Source organism: Apodemus sylvaticus, chromosome 22 (assembly GCF_947179515.1).
Source record: "Apodemus sylvaticus chromosome 22, mApoSyl1.1, whole genome shotgun sequence".
NCBI classification, from domain to species: Eukaryota; Metazoa; Chordata; class Mammalia; order Rodentia; family Muridae; genus Apodemus; species Apodemus sylvaticus.
In genome coordinates, this window is record NC_067493.1 from 27,284,224 (window position 1) to 27,294,528 (window position 10,305).

Here is a 10,305-nt window from a genome sequence, read left to right on the forward strand (position 1 = left end):
TACTTATTTATTATGTATACAGTGTTCTGCCTGCATGTATGCATACAAGCCAGAAGAGGGCATCAGATCCCCATTACAGATGGTTGTGAGCCACCATGTGGTTGCCGGGAATTGAACTCAGGACCTTTGGAAGAGCAGCCAGTGCTCGCAACCTCTGAGCCATCCCTCCAGCCCCAATAATAAATATTTTTATTTTATCGGTTCTGTTCCGTTTGAGAACCCTGACTGACACAGATGCACACCTTCGTGCTGGGTTTTTTATATAGATCCTGGGGATTGGAACTCAGAGCCCCACGCTGTACTCACTGAGATGTGTTCCTAGCATCAGCTGTTCTCTGGGAACAAGAAAGGATGAAAGGGGAGGGAGACATTATACGATGTTGCCAGAGTCTCCTGTGACAGGACCAATGTAGTAATCTGAGGGAGGAGGAGGAGGAAGAGAGACTGAGGGCGGGGAAAACAGAGAGTAGTAGCAGGAAGTGGTAACCAAGGAGGTGACCCCCACGCCCACCTCACAGGGAATAAAGCAGAGGAGCGGCTCAGGGAGCTCGAAGAAGAGAGGAAACACACAGTCTCGGACTGAGGAAATACGAGGGCTATGCAAGTGGCAAAATTTAATTTCCCCGCAGTGAGACCCAGAGTTCATCCAGAGAGGAAGCAAGACAGAACAGGGCCAGGGCAAGTGACCATGTTCACAAGGAAGCCCCGCCCACCGCTGTGCATGGGACGAAAGAAAGATGGGCCAGAGAAGTGGGTCAGTGGGGAAAGGCTCTCGCCACCAAACCTGGCAGACACGAGTTCGAATCCCAGGACCCACATGGTAAAAGAAGAGAGCTAACTACTGAAAGTTGTCTTCTGACTTCCATATGTGCATTGTGGTGTGTGCACATTTACACACTCACACACACACACACACACACACACGCATGCATACACACGCAAATACAGATAAAAAGAGAGAAGGGAGCCGGGTGTGACCTTAAATCCCAGCACTCAGGCAGGCTGATGCTAGCAAGTTCCAGGCTAGCCAGGGCTACATAGTAAAACTCAGTTTAAAAAAAATAATTAGGGGGGCTGGAGAGGCAGTGCCACAGTTAATAGCACTGGCTGCCCTTCCAGAAGACCTGGGTTCAATTTCCAAACCAACGTGGCGGCTCACAACTGTCTGTAACTTCAGTTCTAGGGGATCTGACACCCTCACACAGACGTACATGCAAGGCATATAAAGTAATAAATAAATAAATAAATAAATAAATAAATAAATAAATAAATAAATTTTAAAAACAATTATAAAAAGGGCTGGAGAGATGGTTCAGCAGTTAAGAGCACTGACTGCTCTTCCGGAGGTCCCGAGTTCAATTCCCAACAACTACGTGATGACTCACAACCATGTGTAATGGGATCTGATGCCCTTCTTCTGGGGTGTCTGAAAAGAGTGACAGGGGACTCGCATACATAAAATAAATAAATAAATCTTTAAAAAATAATAATTATAAAGATGAAGGAGACAGAGACCAGTGAGAAGGTTCGGGGTAAAGCCACCTGCTGAGCAAGCCTGGCGTCTGAGTTGGAGTCCCTGGAAAAGCCATCACCTCTGAGAAGAGGCAGTGTGTCTAAAAATCTTAACCCCAACTCAGGAGCATCTTTGACGTCTTTCCATGTTCTAGGGGCTAGGTCTCATGGATAAGCTTGTCATCCCAGCTACCTCGGAAGCTGAGGCAGGAGGATGGAAAGTTTAAGGTCCGTGTGGGCAAAGTCGTAAGAGTATTAAATGTCACTAAATAAAAAGTTTAAAAAAATAAAAAGAACTAGGATATAGCTCAGTGGCAGAGCCCCTGCCTAGAATTCCCCAGTGAGGGGCTGGGGGCGTGGCTCAGTGATAGAACCCCTGCCTAGAATCCCCCAGTGAGGGGCTGGGGGCGTGGCTCAGTGGTAGAGCCCCTGCCTAGAATCCCCCAGTGAGGGGCTGGGGGCGTGGCTCAGTGGTAGAGCCCCTGCCTAGAATCCCCCAGGGAGGGGCTGGGGGCGTGGCTTAGTGGTAGAGGCACCTGCTTAGCATGGGGAGGCAATGAAGTCAATCTCCAGCACCAAGAAACAAAACAAAATCTGATTGCTCAGCGCATAAAAGGACTTGCCTTACTAGCGTAAGGGCCTGAGGCTGGACCCAGAGACCGGTGTACAGCTGGAGGCAAACGTAGCCATCTGTAATCTTACAGCTCCTCTGGTAAGCCGGCAGGCAATGACAGCAGAATCCCCAGAAATCCACTGACCAGCGTGACACACAGCTGTGAACAAGAGCCCCTGCCTCAAACAAAATAGAAGGTGAGGATGGATACTCGAGATCATCCTCTGACCTCCACATGCACACCATGGCACACACAGACACTCTCAGACATGAGTGCATATGTGTATGTGCGTGCAGAGCGCATGCGCATTCACACACGCACACGCACACACGCGCAATATTAACACACACACACAAATCAGAAAGAAAAAAAAAGCAAAAACACAAAAACCTAAGCTCTGCTTCAATCTTAAGAGACGAACTCTTCCAACGGGTGTTGCTTGCTGGTGTAACAGCAGAGGCTGCGTGTGGCTGGAGCGCCGGGTTCCCTGACTGGGAGACTGGCAGATTGGCTGTCCTGTGGGACAGCCCCACTTTGCATCTTTACCTTAATTGCTTCCCTGAGCCATATGTATACGGGGCTCTGTGTAAACAACAACCCAAAACAACAGGAGGGAGACATACTTCTTGCTTGGAACTCCGGGGCAAGTGGGAAGCCTGCCAACCACACTCCAGAAGCGAGCCCGGAGCCTTCCACGGGGCTCAAGGCCAAGTGGAAGCCAGGGAGCGGATGGGCCAGGAACCCCCGGGGCTCCACACGCTCTGAAACCAGAGAAACTGCCACCTGTCCAGCATGCTGGGGACCAGCACAGAGCAAGTGTTTAGGAGAAAGACAGCGCTAGGATTTGTGGGGCCAATGGCTGGGGGGCGGGGCGTCTTCCGGAACGATAGGTTTAGCAGGTGAAGAATTTAGATGCAAATGACACCCCTCCCTCCATTCGAGCTTCACTTTTCTGTTGTTTTGTTTCGCTTTTTGTTGACTTGTTTGTTTTTCAAGACAAGTTTTCACTGAGTAACTCTGGCATCCTGAAACTCCTTCTGTAGACCAGGCTGGTCTCAAACTCGCAGAGATCTCTCTGCACCTGCCTCCTGAGTGCTGGGATTAAAGGCGTGTGCGCCTCTGTACCTAGCCTCAGGTTTCTCTTTAAAAGCAGTATTTCAAACGGTACCGAAGGGCTGGTGAGAACCCTGGCTGCTCTTCTGAAGGTCCTGAGTTCAAATCCAAACAACCACATGGTGGCTCACAACAATCTGTAATGAGATCTGACGCCCTCTTCTGGTGTATGTAAAAGACAGCTACAGTGTACTTACATATAATAATAAATAAATCTAAAAGAAAAACCTCAACTGGTACTGAAGGGGCTGGAGAGAGGGAGAAGGCTCAGTGCTGTAGCTCCAGTCCAAGAGACCCGCTTCTGATTTCCACTGGGTACCAGGCACATCCGGCAGTGCACATATATGCAGGCAAACACACATAGAAAAGAAATAGATCAGCCAGGTGTGGTGGCGCTTAGTTCGGCGCTGGGGAGGCAGAGGAGGTAGGCAAATCTCTATGAGTGTGAGGTCAACCTGATCTGCACAGTGAGTTCCAGGCCAAGTCTGCCTAGTGGGACCTTATCTCAAAGATGATTTCACCAATCAAGTCTGGGTAGAGAACTCAGTGGTTTAGAGCACTTGTTCCTCTTTCCAAAGACCGAGCTTGATTCCCAGAACCCATAGCTAACAACTGCCTGTAACTCCAGTTCCAGGCACGCATGCAGAGCCCAGACATGCATACAAGTAAAATGTCTACAGACATAAGATAACATAAAATAAAATCTTTAAGGAAGGAATAAATATATTCTTTAAAAACAATAAACAGGGGCGTGAAAGGTAGCTGAGCTCAATCCCACTTGACCTCTGACCCCCACAATTGATATGGTGCACGTCACTTAATTTTAAAATGCAAAAAAAAATAATTTAAAAATTAATGAAATAAAAAATACAAGAGTATTACTACTTTTGCTCCTATAAGATGAGAGCCATGGTCAGTGAGTCCTGGTGTGCATTTTTGGCTTGGTGGAAGATGCCTTGCATATTGCAAACAGGGAAGGTGGAAGCTGCAATTTTCCTATAAATATTTATGGACAACTCTAATCCATCCTCATTACAAGGCTTTCTTCTAGCATTTCATAACACTGGCTGTTGCTCTGGGGTGGGTGAGAAGTTCTTCCTCTAATCAAAATCTGGTGCTATTAAAGACCTTGCCTGGGCTAGGGCTGGGGCTCGGTGAGTGTCCACCTAGCATGTGTGACCCTCAGTATCGTCCCCAGCACCACATAAACAGAGTGTGGTAGTATGGTGCACACTCATCCTAAGATGGAAGCAGGGACAGATCAGAACTTCAGGGTCATCCTCCCCCACATGGTGAGTTCAAGGCCAGCTTGGACTGTGTGAGACCCCGTTAGAAAGAAAAAAGTGTGTGTGTGTGTGTGTGTGTGTGTGTGTGTATGTGTGTGTGCGCACAGTTAAATTACCTTAGACTTTGGCTTTACCTAAATTGGCCCCAAATCTAAAAGTACAAGAAAAATTTAACTATTTATAGAAGCTTCCACTCTCTTAAAAATTATTGTGTGTGTGTGTGTGTGTGTGTGTGTGTGTGTGTGAATGGTGCCTGTGGCTGACACCCTGGGACTGGAGTTACACATAGTTGTGAATCATTAAGTGGGTGGTGGGAACTGAACCCCGGTCCTCTGGCAGAGCAGTCAGTGCTCTTAACCCCTGAGCCCTCTCTCCAGCCCTCTATCTTTTTAATTATTGTTTGGTTAAGATAGAATCTTACCTTAGATGGTGGTAACCACACCTGTTTAATCTCAGGACCTGGGAGGCAGAGGCAGGCAGGACTTCTGTGTGCAAGGCAGGTCTGGTGTACAAAGCAAGTTCCAGTATAGCTAGGAATATACCAAGAACCCATGTCTCAGGAAAAAAACTATATACATACATGTATACACATATATGTATAATACATAATATATATACACATATATGTATGCATGCATGCACACACACACACACATATGGAGAGAGAGAGAGAGAGAGAGAGAGAGAGAGAGAGAGAGAGACTTACTTTGTAGCCCAGGCTGGCCTCAAACTCAAGCTCCGACTGAGAGCTAGGATCAGTGCTCACACATTCTTTAACCCATCTTGAAAGGAGCTCACACTGCAGCTTTTCCTGCCAAATAACCATCCTGCGGCCTCTTTTGTGGAGATTCTTTACCATATCTCTCTTCCATTGATTCCGCAATGGCTGGTTTAATGGTTAATTTAATGACTATTGATTGGCTGAGGTCGTAGGACAATGGTTCTGATCGCTGCCCACGTAGTGTTTTAGGGACAGACAGAGAATAAAAATAGTCACTTAGCTTGAAATAGAGTGTCCTGCTTCAAAACAGGGAGTGAGAGTGTCTCAGGTGACACATGACGTTCAGGTGCAAAGCAGAAGAGACTCTTACTCTGGCATCTGGAGGCAAGTGTCCATGTGACACGCATGTGACATGTCTTTCTTGTTGTTTTTGTTTTTGTTTTTCAAGACAGGGTTTCTCTGTGTAGCCCTGGCTGTCCTGGAACTCTGTAGACCAGGCTGGCCTTGAACTCAGAAATCCGCCTGCCTCTGCCTCCTGAGTGCTGGGATTACAGGCGTGCGCCACCACCGCCCAGCTGCGGGTGACATGTCTTTGTGAGCAGCAGAAGTGAGTGAGTCCCCCAAGCTACTGGTGTGTGTGTGTGTGTGTGTGTGTGTGCTCACAATCCTGTGCATCCACCTTTGGAGGCCAGGGTTGACATTGCATGTTGTCATCTATCACTTTCTACTTTTTCTTTCTTCCTCTTTCTACTCTATTTTTAAAATTTATTTAATTTCTTATGTGTCTGAGCACATGTGTGCAGAAGTCAGAAGAGGTATCGGATTCCCTGGGACTGGAATTAAAGACACTTGTTAGCTGGCACATGGATGCTAGGCTGCGAACAGAATATGGAGGTCCTCTGGAGAACAAGCATTTTTAACCTCTGCGACATCTCTCCTGCCTCATCCACCTTATTTTTGGAAACATGGTGCAGAGGTTTGAACAAGAATCTTTTTTGAGTACTTGGTCCACAGTAGTGGAACTGCTTGGCAAGGATTAGGAGTTGGGGCCTTGCTAGAAGAGTTGTGCCCCTGGGGAATGGTCTCTGAGGTTTCAAAGGACCATGTCAGTTCCTGTTAGTTCTCCCTGCTCCCTGTTTGTGGATCAGGATGTAATCGCTCCACTATTGGCCCAGCACCACGCCTGCCTTCCTGCTGCCCTGCGATCTCTCCCGAGATGGTTAGGAACTCACCCTCTAAAACTGTAAGCCCCATTTAAACTCCATGGCTTATAAATAGCCATGATCATGGTGTTTTAAACTGTAAAAGTAACTCAGAAACCAGAATTGTAAATTCAAATTGTAAAGTAACCACAATTAAAATTTGCAATTTGGACTGTGATTGAAAAGTAAGACAAAAGCTGGGTGGTGGTGGCGGCCGGCAGCGCACGCCTTTAATCCCAGCACTTGGGAGGCAGAGGCAGGCGAATTTCTGAGTTCGAGACCAGCCTGGTCTACAGAGTAAGTTCCAGGAGAGTCAGGGCTACACAGAGAAACCCTGTCTCGGAAAAAAAAAAACAAAAACAAACAACAACAAAAAAAAAAAAAAGAAAGAAAAAGAAAAATAAGACAAAGAGTCTCGCACTCATCCATTAACTCCACGGATTGTTGAACACGCCCCGAGGATCCTCCTGTCCCTGCCACCAGCTCTGGGGTTACAGGTGTGTGCTCTTATGCTCAGCTGCCACCACAGGGGTGCTGGAGAGCTGGATTCAGAGCCTCCATCTTTATGCCCCGTGCGCTTTATCCACTGAGCACCTCAGTCCACTCATTTATAAAAACATCGTTGGCGTCCTCCTCCTCCTCTCCTCCTCCTCCTCCTCCTCCTCCTCATCATCATCATCATCATCATCATCATCATCATCATCACAGGGTCTTACTATGTAGCAAGCCAGAACTGCTATAGACTGAGATCAGGCTGGACTCAAATTCAAATCCAGAGTTCTGTCTGCTTCTACCACCTGACTGTTGGGTTGCTAGGCACACACCATTACAACTCATCACTTTGTTTATTTGCTTTTGTTTGTTTGTTTGTTTTAGACAAGTTTTCTCATTGTGTAGCCCCTGCTGTCCTGAAACTCACTTTGTAGACCAGGCTGGTTTCGGGGACTAAAAGCTGTGCCACTCCCACTTGGCTTTTTTTGGGGGGGGGGTATTTATTTATTTTATGTATATGATACACTGTAGCTGTCTTCAGACCAGAAGAGGGTGTTGGATCCCATTACAGATGGTTGTGAGCCACCATGTGGTTGCTGGGATTTGAACTTAGGACCTCTGGAAGAGCAGTCAGTGTTCTTAACCCCTGAGCCATCTCTCCAGCCCTTTGCTTTTTTTTTTTTTTTTTTTTTTTTTTTTGAGACTGGGTTTCTGTGGTAGGCCAGCTGGACTGGAATTCTCTATCCTCCTGTCTCGGCTTCCCAAATGCCGGGAGTTCACCACTATGGACAGTTTAATAATATAATAAACAGTTTCCGAATGGGACAGGGGATGTGGGTCAGTGGTAGAGGGCTTGTCTAGCAAGTGGGAGGCTCAGTTGTGATACCGTGTACTGGAGAAGGGGGGAGGGGTGGAGAGACGAGAAAGAGGAACAAAGAAAAAGAATAAGGTTCACAATCTGATTTTATCTCTTTCTAGATGTGTGTGTAACAAAGAAAAAGCAAGACAGAACACTTCTCAAGGTCATTTGCTCTCTCTATGAATTAATAAACTACAGTCTATCTTGCCTGAACCTCAGCGTACTAAGACAGCCTCTGTGAGCCTGGGGCCACGCCTACCCCTCGTGACCACACCCATCACCCTCTGCACAGACAGGTGCAATGGCCACCAGGGATGCCTGACTCACTGGAGAACCCTAGGGGTTCAATTTGGTTTTTCCCTTCCCCATCCTCCATTTCCAAAACACACATCCAAAAACTGACCAGGCAAGAGGCTTCTCTAGCCAGTTCATCCATGGTTAAAACAAAAAAACAAAACAAAACAAAACAACAAAAACATAGCAATAGGGCGTCTTCACGGAAGACTCTGGAACGTTCCAGTTTTCTGAGTGCTGTTGAGCAAGCCACACACCCCCAACCACCCAGGCATAGGAGGCGCCCGGTGCCACTCTGAGAAGCTGAGACCTATGACTAGGAAACAGTGCCACCCTATGGCACCCAGCTCTGTAGAGGTCATACACAGTTTCTGTGAGGCTGGGATGTCCACGAGAGAGAGACAGATAGACAGACAGACAGACAGAGACACAGAGAGAGACAGAGACAAAGACAGAGACACAGAAACAGACAGAGACAGAGAGACAGACAGAAACAGAGACAGAGAGATAGAGAGACAGAGAGAAAGAGAGACAGCCAGAGACAGAGAGAGATGGAGACAGACAGAAACAAAGAACCAGCTACAGCCAGAGCTCAGGCCTCCAGTAATACAGCCCCAGGACCAAACCCACCACTCTTTCCAGTTAGTATTTTTGCACGATGACTTCAGCACAACAAAGCTTGGATGCTGGACAGTGGCCTCAGAGGTGGCTCTTCTGACCCTGGTCCATCTTGGCAAAGGAAGAGCTGCAAGTTTCCAAAGCATGCAACCAGGACATGGCGGAGTGCCCTCTCACAAACCAAGTTTGTCTGCCACCAGAGGCTACAACCAGACCCCAGGATCACACAGTCCTTGAACAGTCCAGGTGGGAAAGACATCCTCAGTTACTGCACTCAAAACAAAGCTTCCTCCTGCACGAAGCTTCCTAGGGGGTCTGTGTAGGTCAGAGTCTAGTTGGAGGCAGGCAGGCATGGTGTGCAGGTGTATGGCCCAGGGCCCAGAAGGCAGAGGGGGGAGATTGAGTCTGAGACAGCCTGGGCTATTACATAGCAAGGCTCTGTCTCAAAACTAAGATGAAATACTCCGTTGTAGAGATTGATAAGCTCACAATTCTAACAAACAGTAGAGAGAGCACCCAGCTATCTTGAACAGCAACGTCTCAAAGAACCACAGCCATGCCCCAGCCTCAGAGGCTCTCTACTCTGGCTCCAAGCTTACTCAGTTCTCTGGTTCTGGATGTGTGTCTGCGTTCCTACCTAGCACCCAGTTCTGCTAGACATGGGTGACACCATCACGAGGACCCCTATGCATATAGCCACGGCCCCACTGTCCCTCTACCATGCTGTGGTTCCTGAACCCCAGTCTGTCCCATGTGTCTGCAATTTTCTCATTGCAAGGTCATTACATAAGCAAGGCCTCGTGGTGTGTGTGCCTCTTGGGGTTGCTTCTTTCCACTCCACGCAACCCTCCCGAGACTCATCTCACCTGTGTATGAAAACTCTGGGCCTTCTTATTACTAAACAGTATTCTGCCTCACGGGACTTTGGAAGAAGATACAGTTTACTTTATTCACTGATTTATTTTGATTTGGTGCAGTCACGGGGTCTCACTCTGTAGCGTAAGCTGGGTTGAAACTCACTGTGCAGTCCAGGCTGGTTTCTAAATCACTCCGTAGCTCAGGCTGGATCTGAATTTACTATGTAACCTAGGTTGACCCAGAACTCACTGTGTAGCCCAGGCTAATTCATACTGTCCATCCTCCTGCCTTTGCTTTCTCTGAGCTGAGATTTCAAGTGTTTACTATGACACTCAACCAGGGAAGAGGTTTAAAGAACATGAACCATTTTCAGCTGGAGAGTAACCTTTTTTTTTTTCTGGAATCTTCAGCACACTCACACATCAATCCATGTGATCTCTAGAATCTTACAAATCCAACCCTATACTTGGTATTGTGTCTTTTTTTTTTTTTTTTAAGACGGGTGTCACTATGTAGCCCTGGCTGTCCTGAAACTCACTCTGTAGATCAGGCTGGCCTTGAACTCAGAGATCCTCCTGCCTCTGCCTCCCAAGTGCTGGGATTGATATTGTGTCTTTCTTATGAAATGAAGGTAGTGGGTCATGGTGATGCATGCCTCTGAATCCAGCACTCAGGAGGCAGAGGCAGGAGGATCTCTGAGTTCAAGGCCAGCGTGGTTTACGGAGTGAGTTCCAGG